The sequence below is a fragment of the Prionailurus viverrinus genome, chromosome E1 (genome assembly GCF_022837055.1).
Source record: "Prionailurus viverrinus isolate Anna chromosome E1, UM_Priviv_1.0, whole genome shotgun sequence".
In the NCBI taxonomy this organism is placed as follows: domain Eukaryota; kingdom Metazoa; phylum Chordata; class Mammalia; order Carnivora; family Felidae; genus Prionailurus; species Prionailurus viverrinus.
This window is the reverse complement of record NC_062574.1, coordinates 41,791,020-41,807,106: the sequence shown is the minus strand read 5'-3', so window position 1 is coordinate 41,807,106 and position 16,087 is coordinate 41,791,020. Positions and strand designations below refer to the sequence as shown.

The 16,087-nt window shown below is 42.0% G+C and overlaps 1 protein-coding gene across 4 annotated transcripts in view; it reads left to right on the top strand.

The window, feature by feature from the left end:
• The first annotated feature begins 2,104 nt into the window (after nucleotides 1-2,104).
• ABCA8 (ATP binding cassette subfamily A member 8) overlaps nucleotides 2,105-16,087 on the top strand; it is an 86,906-nt gene continuing 72,923 nt past the window's right edge. For all 4 annotated transcript variants that reach the window (XR_007146926.1, XM_047833035.1, XM_047833032.1 and 1 more), the window contains exons 1-2: nucleotides 2,105-2,221; nucleotides 5,771-6,053. The gene's annotated coding sequence lies outside the window, so the exon portion shown is untranslated. The remainder of the gene's footprint in view (nucleotides 2,222-5,770; nucleotides 6,054-16,087) is intronic.

Below are 16,087 nucleotides of genomic sequence, written 5' to 3'. Positions count from 1 at the left end.
CCCAGGGTCACAGCCTCTGTGTTGTGTCTCTGCACATCATATTTTTCCTTTTTTTTTTTTTAACTCAACATTATCTGTGAAATCGGCATGGCAATGGGTCACTTTTATTTGTTGTCGTGTGGTATTCCACTGTATAAATACACCATAATTTATGTACCCATTCAGGCTATTATGAATAAACCTGCTGTGACCATCCTTTTATAGGTCTTTCGATGGACGTTAGCACTCATTTCTAGGTATCTATGCCTACACTCCCAAGTGCTGGTCTTAGAGTGGACACTTACCTACCTGTAGTAGATACTATCAAACAGTTATGAAAAGTGGTCATACAAATTTACAGTCATATCAATAGTATGTGAGAATTCTGAGCCGCCCACATTGTTCTCGGTTTAATAACAGGCATTCTGGTGTGTGTACATGATTTTAATTTACGTTTCCAGACGACTAATGACGTTAAACATCTTTTCATACGTATTGGCCATTTGGAAGTTCTTTTGCTTGAATACCTATTGAGATCTTTTACCCATTAAAAAAATCAAATTGTATGCTTTTCGTTTATTGACTTGTGCTATTTCATGTATATTATTAATATGAATCCTTTGCTGAATAGATAGATCTACGGTGGAAGTACACAATGGGTGTGTTCTCTTATTTTGTGATTTTTAGTTTCTCACTCTTCCTTTTCACAAATGGAATTTCATTCGTGGATAGTCCTGCTTTATTTTTTTAAATGTTTTATTTTTGAGAGACAACACAAGAAGGGGAGGGGCGGGGGGGGGGGGGCGGGAGACAGAGGATCCGAAGTGGGCTCTGTGCCGACAGCAGCAAGCCCAACGCGGGGCTCGAACTCACAAACTGTGAGATCATGACCTGAGCCCGAGTCGGACGCTCAACTGACTGGACCACCCAGGCACCCTTGGATGGTCCTGCTTGAAAAATACTTTGTTGTTCCCAAGGTTATGAAAATATTCCTCTGAATAAGTTTTAACTTTTCCCTTCTAAAAATTATGACTTCGGGGCGCCTGGGTGGCGCAGTCGGTTAAGCGTCCGACTTCAGCCAGGTCACGATCTCGCGGTCCGGGAGTTCGAGCCCCGCGTCGGGCTCTGGGCTGACGGCTCGGAGCCTGGAGCCTGTTTCCGATTCTGTGTCTCCCTCTCTCTCTGCCCCTCCCCTGTTCATGCTCTGTCTCTCTCTGTCCCAAAAATAAATAAAAGTTGAAAAAAAAATTTTTTTTAATTATGACTTCTAAGTCATTTTTCTCCATTTGTGAACTGCTAAGACAACAATGCTGAATACCGATACTGATTGTGGACATCCTTCTTTTTCCCACTCACAGAGGTAAAGCATTCTCTATTTCACCATGAAGAGCGATATTAGCTGTGTTTTTTTTTTTAAATCCTTCATCGTATGGAAAGATTCCCTTCTTTTCTTAATCTGCAGATAGTTTTTATTATGAATGCGTAGGTAACGTTACGAAATGATTTTTTTCTTCTAGTGAAATCATCATTCATCATTAGTGGTTATGATGATTAATTAAATGGTTGGATTTTGGAATGCTAGCCAGCCTTGCCTTCTCGGACCAGTTCATGGCCAGTTAAGCCATGGTTACCGGGATTTGATTTGGTAACATTTGGTTAGGACTTTGCATCCATGCTGACGAGGCATGTTGCTCTATCATTTTCATTTCTTGACATGCCCTTGTCCGACTTTGGTATGCAAATAGTGCTGGCCTCCTAAAACACGTCGGAAACTTGGGTGGATCACACCAGGTCAGATGTCGGAAGGGACACTCAGACTCCTCACATAAGCTTTTAAAGGTAAAGGATATGCTAGATCAGAGAAAAGCATAGGCAAGCATTGGGCTCTGGAAATAGTGCCCTAGGCTTCTTTCTCAATCACATGGAATATGCTTCTTTGCCTGAAGATCCACCAAGATGTGTGCAAGAAATGTGACATCAGGGAAGTCTGGGAAAAAGTTTCCAGCAAGATCGTCTATACCTCACTGCTCATGACACCAAGCTGTCTTCAGGAGTTGGGCCAAGAGACCCTGGCCCTCCCATCGGTCCGGATCATAATTCTCTCCTTTGTCTCCCACCATATCAGGTGACTCTGGCTTTGCAGGAACTGTAGATTCCTCCTTTGAGTGCTCATCAAATATTTAAAAAGTCCCTGATGGCAGCATAAAGAGGAACCTTCACCAGTTCAGTTGCAGCTCTACAGGTTGGTGGAACATATGGATCATCTACTCTCTTTAGTTTTCCATTAAAATGTTAGCAATTACTCTATTCATTTCTTCCACTTTCAAGTCATTTTTAATTAAGCTTCTACACGGTCGACGGCTGAAGGAGTCTTCCATTTCCTATGTATGACTGGCGTTGTACAATTCTTTTTTCGTTATGCGTTATACAACCCCACATTTACCCTGGCTAATAAGCTGGGGATGCGGAGTCTGTCCCTTTATACAAATCTCTGCAAAAGCTGCTGCGACCTGAGGGTCTGATTGAGACCCTAACCTTCCCTTCCACTTGGGTGTATCTTTGACATTCATGTGTAAAATCTGCTTCAGTAGAGGGTCCAGGGAGTTCCTTGGGGCCCCTGGGTGGCTCAGTTGGTTAAGCATCTGACTCTTGGTTTCAGCTCAGGTCATGATCTCACACTTCGGGGGACTGAGCTCTGCATCGGGCTCTGTGCTGATGGCACAGAGCCTGCTTGGGATTCTCTCTCCCTCCCTCTGTCTCTGCCTCTTCAGTGTTCATGCTCTCTTTCTCTAAATAAATAAATGTAAATAAGTAAACAAATAAATAAAAAGAGGGAGTTCCTTAAGATCGTTCACAGAACACCCTAACTCTTTGACCACATCTCCCCATGTTTGGGTAGTCTTTATTGTCCTCCAACCGCCTGCTACCTATATAATCTTTTTGGTGATCATTGATGGGACAGGGACCCAAGCCATCAAAACAGATTTCCCCCAAACTCCTTACGATGTTATGTCCCTTTCTTACAGACTGAATCGCCAGCCGTAACTCAGCAATTCTGGCGGCCCACACTATTTCTTAGTTACTTTCATTTTTGGTGAATGAACCCAAAGCAACCAGGGTACCATTTTCTTGGCTGACCTCAGCCAGAATTTCTTTTGTAATGTACTTGTAATTCATAGAGATATACCAACACCAAAACCCCAGATAAACTTTTCCTTTTGTCCATGGCTACGGTGCTTTAGCGACAACCCCCAGGGATGGTTACAAAACCCAGCTGGCAACGGGAGTTCTTCAACAGGTCTTTCTTCTGCAAACTTTTGTATTTGTCTCTCTCCCAAACAGAGCCACGGCCATTATTAAAACCGTGGAGCCAGAGAGACTTTAAAAAATCTTCTACCACGGTGCTAATTCCATAAATTGTATAGAGGCAGATAATTGAAAGGACTCACAAGACCCTTTGGGGTGTGTATTTCTGTAAGGTACAGCAGGAGAAAATAAAGGAGGGGCAGGGAAAGTATCGGGGGCCTGAGAAAATTCCAGAAGTAGATCCCCATCATCCTTTTTCAATCACACAGGTAACTGTTTGTATTTGAATTATCAGCCACCAAGATAATACTCCAAGGAATACTCGTTCTAGGAAAGCCCAGGTAAAAGTATATAGCCGCATGTGTACCCCACCCGCTGGTGATTTAGCCAAACCAGGCTGTGTAACTGGTTAAATTAGAGGTAAACTATCAACCCAACATCGCTATACAATGAAAACAAGGTGGCCCCAGGTACTGGCAAGGGCGTTTCACACTTTAAGTGGCACATTGTAAACTACTAGCTGGCCCTTCTAGTGTTCTCTTGGCCAAGCGTCAGTAGTTAACTTCTTAGAAAAATTTTCCATCGAGACCTGGATGTGTCCCTCTTCTCCTCCAGGGAAAGGTTTGTGGTGATACATTCAACTCCTTACATTGTGAAAGAATGATTCAATTTTGAAAATATCTTCTTGCGTTACTTTGGGTAAGTGTACATGTGTGTGTTTTTTAAAGGATTTCTCATTTAATCCAAATTTTCAAATTTATTAAGACATGGTAGTTTATAACACCCCTGTTCCTTTTTTTTTTTTTAACGGAGTTTGTTTATTTGTTTTGAGAGAGAGACAGACAGTGCAAGTGGGTGAGGGGCAGAGAGAGGGAGAGAGAGAATCTCGAGCTGACTGGACACTGTCAGTGCAGAACCCCATTCGGGGCTCGAACTCACGAACCGTGAGGTCATGACCTGAGCCAAAATGGAGAGTCAGATGCTTAACCAACTGAGCCATTGGGCGCCCCCTTGTTCCTTTTCTTTTTTTTCAAATTTTTTTTTTTCAACGTTTATTTATTTTTGGGACAGAGAGAGACAGAGCATGAACGGGGGAGGGGCAGAGAGAGAGGGAGTCACAGAATCGGAAACAGGCTCCAGGCTCTGAGCCATCAGCCCAGAGCCCGACGCGGGGCTCGAACTCACGGACCGCGAGATCGTGACCTGGCTGAAGTCGGACGCTTAACCGACTGCGCCACCCAGGCGCCCCCCCTTGTTCCTTTTCTATATTAGCAGGATTGATAAAGAAACTTTCCTTTTGATTCCTGATAAGTAATTTGTCTCTTATTTTCTTAGTCGACCTAGTAGATTATAAAATTTTATTATTATTTTTCAAGAATCAAATGCTGACTTTGTCGGTCTTTCTCTTTGGGGCAACTAAACTTCTCTGTCGGGTTGAACTTCCTGTTGTATTTCTGGCTTCTTAAGACTGAAGCTTCAATCACTGATTTTCAAACTTTTTCTTTTCTAATATATCCACTTAGAGCTACAAATTGCCCCCTAATCATTACTTAGGATATAGTCACAAGTGGATATAGTCACAAGTCTGATATGTTGTATTTTCATTATCATTAAGAAATAATGTTGGGGCACCTGGGTGGCTCAGTCAGTTAAACATTCAACTTCAGCTCAGGTCATGATCTCGTGGTTTGTGGGTTTGAGCCCCGCCTCAGGCTCTTTGCTGAGAGTTCAGAGCCTGGAGCCTGCCTCAGATTCTGTGTCTCCCTCTCTCTCTCTCTGCCCCTCCCCCACTTGTGCTCTGTCTCTGTCTCTCAAAAATAAATAAACATTAAAAAATTTTTTAAAGAAATAATGTTTTCTAATTTTTCATTTTGATATCTTTTTTAGTAGCACTTTGATTTTTTTTTTTTTGGTACCATTTCTTATTTAGAATTGCATTACATTTGTGCAAACACATACATGTACATATACACATGTGCACGCATTACTATTATATTTTAGAAAATATTCATTTTAATCTATATTTTCTTTCAGGCCCCCCCAAATAATTAAGTTAGTTAGTGGTTTACATCTTTAAAAAAATTTTTTTTAATGTTTTTATTTTTGAGAGAGAGACAGAGCGTGAGCGGGGCAGGGGCAGAGAGAGAGGGAGACACAGAATCTGAGGCAGGCTCCAGGCTCTGAGCTGTCAGCCCAGAGCCCCAAGCAGGGGTAGAACCCATGAACCGGGAGATCATGACCTGAGCGGAAGTCAGACACTCAACCAACTGAGCCACCCAGGAGCCCCAACATATTTTTAAATATTTATTTATTTAAAAGTTTCGGTTCATTAGTGAGATCTGTCTTCCTGTTGTGCACTTATTAATTTTTACTTTTGTTTTTTTGGCTCTTTGATTTGGCTTTCTTTTTCATTTGTTTTGTTGTTATTTTTTCTGACTTTCTGTGCTGGACATTAAATTTGTATTTTTTTTTTTTTTTTTTTCAGATAGGAATATTTGTTGGAGGGGGCTATCAGGAAGACCCCGGGGTTGGCCGAAGCAGTCAGAGGCTGCTCGCCCCTCCCCTGTCCCTGGAACGTAGGCCCCATCCACCACGCCCACCACGGGAGCCATTTTGAAGGTCACAACCTTGAGAGAGCAATGTGCTGCTGAGACCATTTGGAGGGTTTACGTGATCGAACCCCGTTAAGGACTCTGGGTAAACATTTAAGATTCTGGCCTGGGTGCAGACATCTACTCGTCTGGAGGTGTGGGACACAAGCCTTATAAGTAAGTCCCTTTGCTTCTTAAACCTAATATATGCCACCGATTCTGATACGTAGTGTTTTGTTATCATTTCATTTTATAAAATGTTTAACTTCAATTTTTATTTCCCTTTCCACTCAAGAGATGTTTAATAAAAGGTTGGGCAGTTTCCATGTGGAATGCCTTTTAAATTCTGCTGCTAATTCTTAGTTTTATCACATCGCTTTTCGAGAATGTTGTTTATATAATATTTCTATTTGATAGAGAACTCGGTGACTGATTTTTGTGACCCAGTGGAGGATCACTGTACGTGACTGGTTCCTGTGCATGAGAGGTGAAGCTGTATTCTCTGTAATCAGGGCGTAAAGTTACTTATATTGACGTAGGATACATTTTGACATTAATTCAGATTTATGGAAAGGTTGCAGGAATATTTTCACACATGCAAAATACACAAACACAGGCCCAGCCATACATACGTACGTACATAGTACATGAAGTAACTTGTTCATTGTGATCTTTAAAACAGATAGAACTTTGTATAGGAATGACTATAGTTTTATGCATTGATATCTATATATCAATATAGAATGTGTATTTCTTTTTGAGAGAGAGAGAGTGGGGGAGGGGCTGAGAGAGGGGGTCAGAGGAGCAAAGCGGGCTCTGTACTGGCAACAGTAAGCCCGATGCGGGGCTCCAATTCACGAACCAGGAGATCATGACCTGAGCCAAAGTCCAGTCTCAAGCGACTCAGCCACCCAGGCGCCCCTATATATAGTACCTTTTTAATTATGGTGTTCCCATCTTCTGGATCCTTCCTATGTTTTGTCCATTTCCTCTGTCTTGTGCTCAAGGTGGTGTGTTAAAGTATTCTACTATTGTGATGCCCTGTTTCTGTCTCCTTGCATCTCTGTAATTTTTATTTTATAAAATTGGTTGCTGGGTTTTTGGTGAATAAATATCATAATTATTATACAGGGCATCCGAGTGGCTCAGTCAGTTAAGCGTCCGACTTAAACTCAGGTCATGATCCCGCTGTTCCGTGAGTTCAAGCCCCACATCGGGCTCACTGCTGTCAGCCTGTCAGCCCATTGCCCACTTCCGATCCTATGTCCCTCTCTCTCTCTGCCCCTCACCTGTTGGCACTCTCCCAAAAATAAATATTTTTTAAAAATCATAATTATTACAAATTAATTGTCATGTTCAGTTTTTTTTCTTTGAGTTGTATTTTGCTTGATATCAGTATTCCTACATAGGATTTCTTAATAATTTTTTTAATGTTTATTTGGGGGAGATAGAGTGGGGGAGTGGTAGAGAGAGAGGGAGACATAGAACCTGAAGCAGACTCCATCCAGGCTCTGAGCTGTCAGCACAGAGCCCTATGCTGGACTGGAGCCCACAAAGTACAGGATCACGACCTGGGTCAAAGTCAGACACTCAACCGACTGAGCCACCCAGGTGCCCACCTACATAGGATTTCTTATTACTAATCACCTGGTGTATTTTTGCCAATCTTTCATTCCTGCTAGTGACAATTTGCGTGTTTGTGTGTTTATTAATGGTTAGGTTAGCTAGCGCTCAACGATGTTATCAGTCTTCGCAAAGACTACAAATTCTAGTTTCATTGAATTTCTTTATTATTTTCCTATTTTATTCTAGTCACCAAAACTATAAATTGTCCTCTAAGTACTGTTTTAGCTGCTTCTCACAAATTTTGATACATTGCATTTCATTTTTATCTCTTCAAAATATTTTTCTTTTTAATATATTCTTTGAAAAATTCATTATTATAAGTATGTTGTTTAATTTCCAATTATTTGGGGATTTTCCAGGTATATTGCTATTATTATTTTCAATTTAATTCCCTTTTGGTCAAAGTGCACTTGTAAGATATTTTTAATTTATTAAGCTTATTGAGATTTTTTTTGTGTTTAATATATATCTACTATGATGAATAGTCGATGTGCATTTATTTTTTTTTTAAGTGTTCTGGGGGCACCTGGGTGGCTCAGTCAGTTAAGCATCCCACTTCGGCTTAGGTCATGATCTCATAGTTCGTGGGTTTGAACCCCACATCAGGCTCTGTGCTGATAGCTCAGAGCCTGGAACCTGCTTTGGATTCTGTGTCTCCCTCTTTCTCTGCCCCACCTCTGCTCGCTCTCAGTCTCTCTCTCTCTTAAAAATGAATAAAACGATAAAAAAAAAAAATCTTTTTTTAAAATCTGTTCTTTTTTTTTTTTTTTTTTTTTTTTTTTGCCTGGAGTGTTCAATAGGAGTCAGTTAGTTTAAGAAGCTTGGTTGTATTCAGATTTCCTATATAGTTACTTTTTATCTAATGATTTTTTCAGCTACTGAGCTACAGCTGTTGAAATCTGCAGCTTTAACTGTGGGCTTGTTTGTTGGCCTTTTCTGTTCTGTTTTTTTTCTTTTCTTCTTTTTTTCTCTTTCCACTCATTTTTTTATTAAATAAATATGGCTGCTAGTAGTCCTGTTTTTTTTTTTCATTCATGAGTTTTCAAGCTCTGCTCTTAGGTCTATATACACTTAGTTTTTCATGTCTTCTAATGAATTGATCTCTGCATGATTAGGAAAGACCCCTCCCTCACCAGCAATAATTCTTGTCTTGAAGTTAGTAGAGCCACACCAGTTTTCCGTGATGAGTCTTCCCAAGGTGTTTCTTTCCCAATGTTTGAGTTTTCATCTTTGGGTCTTTAAAGTGTGTTTTCGTTCCTTGCGGATTGCATGTATTTATGGCAGACTTTTCAAATTAAGTTCGGAAAGCTCTCTTATAATTGGAATGTTTTCATAATTTGTATTTGGTGTCATTATTGACATTGGTTGAATTCAAGCTACCATGATTTTGTATTTCCTATCTCCTCACTGATGTGGTTTTGGGGTGATGATGGGAATTTGGAGCCGAAGGCCAAGAAAGAATTCTTGAGACGTCTTGGGTGCAAAAAGATGGCTTTAGTAAAGCACGGGGACAAGGACCCGTGGCCAGAAAGAGCTGCCCGGGGAATTGTGAGAAGTTACTGATTATATACTTGGGAGTTGGGGTAGTTTCCAAAAAGATTTTCACGTGCTAAAGAAGACTCCCAGGATCCTGGAGGCCCAGCTGTTGTCAAGCCAAGGTTGTTTTTCCCTCCAGCAAAGCATTAATATTAAGACAGTAGGGAGTTCCTAGAGAAAAGTTATACTCGGCCTGCCCCAAGTATTTGTCAATGGGCTGCAGGTTATAAGGAAATTTAATTTTCTTTTGTTTTTATTTTTGCAGTTTTTAATGTTTATTTATTTTTGAGAGAGAATGAGAGAGACAGAGCATGAGCAGGGGAGGGGCAAAGAGAGGGGGACACACAGAATCCAAAGAAGGCTCCGGGCCCTGACCTGTCAGCACAGAGCCCACAACACAGGGCTCGAACCCCTGAGCCACAAGATCGTGACCTGAGCCAAAGTCAGATGCTTAACTGACTGAGCCACCCAGGCGCCCCAGGAAATTTGATTTTCTACCATTTCCTTCTGTCTTTGTTTTCCACATCAGTCACTATGTCCATTTGTTACTACTACTACTTTTTTTTTTTTTTTTACTGATTTTATACTGTTAGTATTCCACTTTCTCTACACAGTTGTCGTATTAGTTATATTTATCTATTTATTTTTAGTGGCTATTCTAGGGCTGACATTATGTACTTTTCATTTTTGTTTTGCAATGGTTGCATGGTTTCGGATAAGAAATTAACCTGCCTTTTTTGCAGAGTTGTAGTAGAAACAGTTCTCCGACACAGTCTCCTGCTTCCTGTCTAAAATCGGATGGGTCCAGCAAACTTCTGCTTGAAGTTCGTGAGCCCATGAGTATTTGCAAAAGGGCACAGGACTCAGAACTGAGTGGCTCGATCACCTGTAAATCATTCACGCATGAGAAAGGAAGGAATCAAAACAAACGAATAGTGGCATATGCTATTTGTGTGATCTCTGAAAATTTAATTGTAGCAAAGAATGAAAACACGGAGGAGTCATGTGGTCAGCTGGAGCTACTCCATGAACAGCTGCAGAAGGCTCTCCTTTCAATAGTTTAGCCAGAAAAAGAATTATTGAAAAGTTATCAGGTGTTTACTGTGAGATAATGCACCTGATTTTAGTAGCCTGATTTTTTTTTTAATTTTTTAAAATTGTTTTATTTATTCTTGAGAGAGAGAGAGACAGCCCGAGCAGGGGAGGGGCAGAGCGAGAGAGGGACCCAGAATCAGAAGCAGGCTCCAGGCTCCCAGCTGTCAACACGGAGCCCGCCACGGGGTCATGACCTGAGCCGAAGTTGGACACTTTACCGACGGAGCCACCCAGGCGCCCCCTTTGGTAGCCCGATTAAATACAAACTCCTCACCTAAGGGTTAAGAGTGCATTTTAGCCAGTGCTAGAATATAGTCATTGTATACAGACCTGAAATTGTCCGTAGACGTTATACCATCATTGGCTAACTTTACACGTGAAGAAACTTACCTGCATGTGTGAGAACAGGGAGACCTTTATTACAGGCGTGGGCTCTTGTGTGTAATTGAAGCGTCTTGGGGCTTCCAGGCCTGGTTTCCAGTTGTGTATTGCTGGGCCCCAGCTCTGGTGCGTTAACGGTGTTTAGCGATAGCCACCCGATATCGTCATTCTCATATTTACTTGCTGAGACACCATAGTCTCAAATGCCTCATAGATATGTACTTGCTAGTGCCTTCATTTCCACCGGTGCATTTCTTTTCTGGGACCGTTTCTGCTCTTAAATGTTAGACTCTCTGGTGCACGACATTGGAATTTTGAGGGCAAGATAATAAGAGACGAATATCTCTTAGAAGAAAGAGGGTGGGAGTGGTGATGTAAGAGTGAGAAAGCCTCAGGCAACCTGGTGGAGAGCTCTAGACGAGTTCTGCCATCCAGGGTTGTCCATATCAGGTTGGGACAGTTGGGCTTTGTATCCTAGCCTCACTCAGTTGCCACTGGATGCAAGTGGCCCTGAGGAAGAAGGTGACCTTGTGCAGCGAAAGCAGATCCAGAAGGAACTGACAGCCGAAGGAGCTCAGAGCCCGCTTTAGATTATCTGTCTCCTTCTCTGTCTGCCCCTGTCCCACCCATCCTCTCTCTCTTTCTCTCCCTCTCTCTCAAACATAAATAAACATTAAAAAAAATATATATACAAGTAATGGAATGTTGAAATTAGACTTTGGGAAGCAGAGAATTTCAAGCATTAAAATAATCCATGTATATGATCTATTGGATTTGGCCATCATATGGCAAATGTTAAAACCTCGAATTGAGGGGTGCCTGGGTGGCTCAGTTGGTTGCGTGTCCGACTTCGGCTCAGGTCATGGTCTCGCGGTTCGTGAGTTTGAGCCCCGCGTCAGGGCTGTCTTGACAGCTCAGAGCCTGGAGCCTGCTTCAGATTCTGTGTCTCCCTCTGTCTCTGCCCCTCCCCCTCTCACACCCTGTCTCTCGGTCTCCGTCTCTCTCCCTCTCTCAAAAACAGATAAACATTTAAAAAAAAAAAAACAATCTTAAATTGAAATTCAAGAGCGTGAATCAAGGAGGTGAGGTATTCTGTTCACCCATGTGTACGTTGTCGTTGGGATGGCTTTGTCTCTTGCTTTGTGCTTTTTGTTTTTGAATTTGATTTTTCATTGTTTTGTGTATTTTTTTGGTCCAAGATAAGACAAAACCCAATTACATACCTGTATGTATTTTTGTCAGAGGAGATTATCTTTTTTAGAGCATAGACACACACACATTAAGGACAAAATATAAGATACATCCCTTTGTTCCCAATATTATTTTATTGGTTTACACTATGGATTAAGAAACAGGCCATTCATCTAAGTGTGAATAACACATTCTCCTTTGGTTGGTCGCACTTTACATCTGGACATCCTGCATCATTCCCTCCAGCTCAGTCTTCTGCTTTTTTGTGTTTCTTGCTCCTCGAGCTCACGAGCTTTGCTGTTCACGACTTCCTCCTTGTGCTGTTTTCCTTCTCGTTGTTCGGTGGAATCCTTGCTTGTCACCTATTCCAAGGAAAATGTTCAGGTTTCCTGGTCCTGGGAGACTCTGATGACGCCTGTTGACAGCAGCTGGGGTCACAGTGACACATCTTGTCTTCATTCTTTAATTAAGCTGAGCACCTCGACTTTCTCAGTGACGTGGTCATTGGTCACTCTCCGACTGGCACTGTGGCTAGGACTGGCCCACCACTGTTGGTGGTGTATTTGGGGTCTGTTGGGCTCCACTTTGGGTTCTCACTGCCCTACCGAGCCAATATTTTGGTCAACAACAAGAGCATTTAACCCAACTTAGGGCAGTGGTTTCTCGAAAGAGAAGGGTATCTGTTCCCTAGAAAACCACAGATATCCAGCTGTATGATCTTCTGATGTAAACTTTTCCAAATGTCCCTTCCTCCTGCTTCCTACTGTTTCCTGCTGCTGTGCTGAATGTGTTAAAAACACTGGGTCGTGTACAGGGAAGGAGCTCCCTAAGCAGTATTTCCTTCCCTTGATGTGCAGTGGGTAAGCATTTATTATTTTCTCAAACGTAAGCAAACGCGTTCTACATGTCAACCCTGGGACAAACTCAGTCCGTGAATGTTTATTACTTTATCTTGTTCCTTGACTTTGTTACTTGTACTTGGTCGATTTTTCAGACCATCTGGATATAAGAATGTACCAAGACGTACAATAATTCTACCCTTTTGGAGTTAGAAATTCAACCTGGAAGAGGACAGCAGGGACAGAGCTCTCCACATAGCAGGACTTGGCTAATTTTGATGAGGAAGTTGATTGCTTGGTGAAGGGGAAGCTCCCGTAGGAAGACCCATAAAGCCCATGTACCCTATGGTTTTGTTTAAGTCTCTGCCATTTTCTAGGAGAGTTGTTTTCGTAGCTTTAATATTATGCCTTAATGTTTAACAGTCATACCAATTATTTGGTATAAACTATCGTGGAACTCATGTTAGAATTTTACATGGAAATGCTGGAATGAGTCTTCATGGCAGAAGAAGAGCAAGTCCAGAAGTAAAGTCAGTGATGACATTGAGAAGATTTCCGGGGCATAGCCAAGATGGATAGACATGGATGGGTGGGGAGAGAGAGAAAGAGAGCTAACAGACAGACAGATAACAGATAGTTATCTTTCATAACATGTTAAACTGGGAAATGCATAGGGACTGGACTGTAAAAGCATTGCACCTCTCATTTAGGCCAATGTTGGGTCTTGGCCTGATTGTTATACTCCGTGCCAAATATAAAAACTAAACACCAATTCTGGTTATTTCCTGGACACCCTTTTGGTTTATGATAAAAGCAAAAATAAAATAAAATGAACGGTGATCAGTTTTGAGTACAACGCTCAGTGATCTATTTGCTAATGCAGAAGATTAAGCATCTAATATGCCTTTGTGTCATTTGGGAAAGAGGTTGGAATTTGGAATCCCAGGTCATCTGAGACTGCATTGGCTTCTCCGGAGATGCGTGGTTGAGAGTAAATCCCGTAACCTTACTGAGCCTAGGGGCCTCTTAGTCCTGTTTACACGCTAGGTTGTATGGAAGTCAAATGGGAAGCTGCAGGTGGGAGCTTTTATAAACCCATAAAGCTCTTTATGCAAATTATCTACAGAAGCAGAATGCACGTTCATACAATGTGTGAAGTTGACTGAGCAAAATGATTTCCACTGACTCCTAAAATCTTCATTGGTAAAGAGGTCACAGACTGGTAAGTCTCTGATGTATTCCCCAAGGACCGGAAGCCCACACAATGGAACTTTCTCATTTTAACAGAATTCTCCCGCCCTTGACCCCTCTCCTACCATAGGGCCTGTAGATCACGTGACAGAATGGCAACGATTTGCAGGACACTACGTGCCTGCTGGAAAGTCCATTCCCACTCCAGCCCTCACTCAAAGATGGCATCCTTCCCTGTCAGGCAGTGTATGGGCCAGAGAAGTATTACTAGGTGTTGAATGTGTTGCCTCCAGAATCCAAAGAGACATACTAGGTGCTGGTCTTCTATCGGTAGGGGATACAAGATATGTCAAATTGTCTTTTACTTTGGAGGAGATATGTAGAGCGCCCCTGATCACTGGAGCCATCAAGCCTTCAAGTGATGGGTCATGGGTGATGGGTTCCTTATCCTCCACAGGATTTGTCCCCTACTCTCTGGAGCATTTGTGTCTTACCCATGTCATCTCTCGGCCTGATAGATCAGTTATCGATGTATCAATATGATGTTCTGTGAGACACTCTAGGTCTCTAACGACTATAACAGAAGCGAGAGAGTTAACATAGCCCTGAGGCAAAACTATAAAGGAATATTATTGTGTAATTCACCTGAGTGTGAACTCTTTTCTAATCAGAATAGAAAACAAGGCATCTGGTTAGTCACCAGCTGAATGTCATGGACCTGTTCTAGAAACAGATACCATGTCTGACAGAGCAGCTGTCACTACCTGTTTGAGTTTACAACAATCTGGTTGTTGTCCAGGACCCATCTGGTTTCTGGAGGGATGAGACTGGCAAATTAAATGAAGATAGATACACTCTCTTTGTATTCTTTTTTTTGGGGGGGGGGGGGGACAAGTGAGCGAAAGTCAGAGAAAGAGAGGAAGAGAGAGAGGGATAGAGAGAGAGAGAGAGAGAGAAGCGGGACTCACTGGAAGCAAGTCTCATGGAACTTGAACTCACAAACTGTGAGATCATGACCTGAGCAGATGCTTAACGACTGAGCCACCCAGAAGCCCTCTTTGTATCCTTTATGTCATTAATGGTCTCTACTTTCTCCCTCCTCAAGATACAGTATTGTTCTTGATTCAGTGTCTTGGCTGGGAGTGGGGTTGAAGGAATTGTCAGAAGTATCCACTTTCTCTACCCCATTATGAGACTTCTTACCCATAGGCCAAGGACCCAACATGGGGATTATTCCAAATACCAAGTATATTAGTTCGGATGCTATGCCTGGTGTTAGAGAACTGGCCACTGGGTGTGTTTGTGTTCATAGACTCAGTGGGACCCCATAAAGCTGGGTTTTAACCACAACTCCATGGATTACCTTAATTTCATGCACCCATTCTAACAATGGGGCCATAGTGACATTTTGGTTTTCTAGGTATCAATGTCCATTTAGGTCCTATGCCCAGTAGCTCTTGAAATGTCTGAGGATTTTTCTTTCTCCAGTGCACAGTCATCCAAGTAAATGGCTCTAGGTCCCTTTGAGTAAGGCCCAGGGGAAATCATCAGAGTATATACTTGTCAAGATGTTTGGGGATTCTTCTGACTGCTTCTTCAGACAATAGATTCTGGACCTTAAGACTAGCTCAGAGCCGGCAACTACACAAGTGATAAGAACTTTTTACTGGGGTGATAGTGACTGCCCTTAGCCTCTTACTCTCCATTCTTGACTCCTGGTTTTAGCTATTAAGCAACACCCTGTTGGCTGCGTACCTGTTTTGCCCCTATGTGATGGTAAGACTTCTATATTCTACTTAAAGTGGTAAAATATTGCTTCTTCTAAGTAGACTGTGTAAAGTTAAATGTGTCTTTTTTTTAATTTTTTTTTTTAACATTTATTTATTTTTGAGACAGAGAGAGACAGAGCATGAACAGGGGAGGGGCAGAGAGAGAGGGAGACACAGAATCGGAAACAGGCTCCAGGCTCTGAGCTGTCAGCACAGAGCCCGACGCGGGGCTCGAACTCACGGACCGTGAGATCGTGACCTGAGCTGAAGTCGGATGCTTAACCAACCAAGCCACCCAGGCGCCCCTAAATGTGTCTTTTATAATCCCTAGGGCAATCACTGAAATAAGTATACAAATATATGTAGTTTGCCATCGCAGTGGGTAAATTGGAAAACTAAAAATGTTCAGAGAAGACAAAAGAAGGCAGGAAATGGGAAACAGAAGGATGAAAGTCAGAGAAAACAAATAACAAAACGGGAGACCTGAATCCTAAAATAGTGTAGTCAGATGAAATGTAACTGCTCTAAAGACACCCATTAAAAGACATATATTATCAGGTTGGAATTAAACAAATAAATGAAC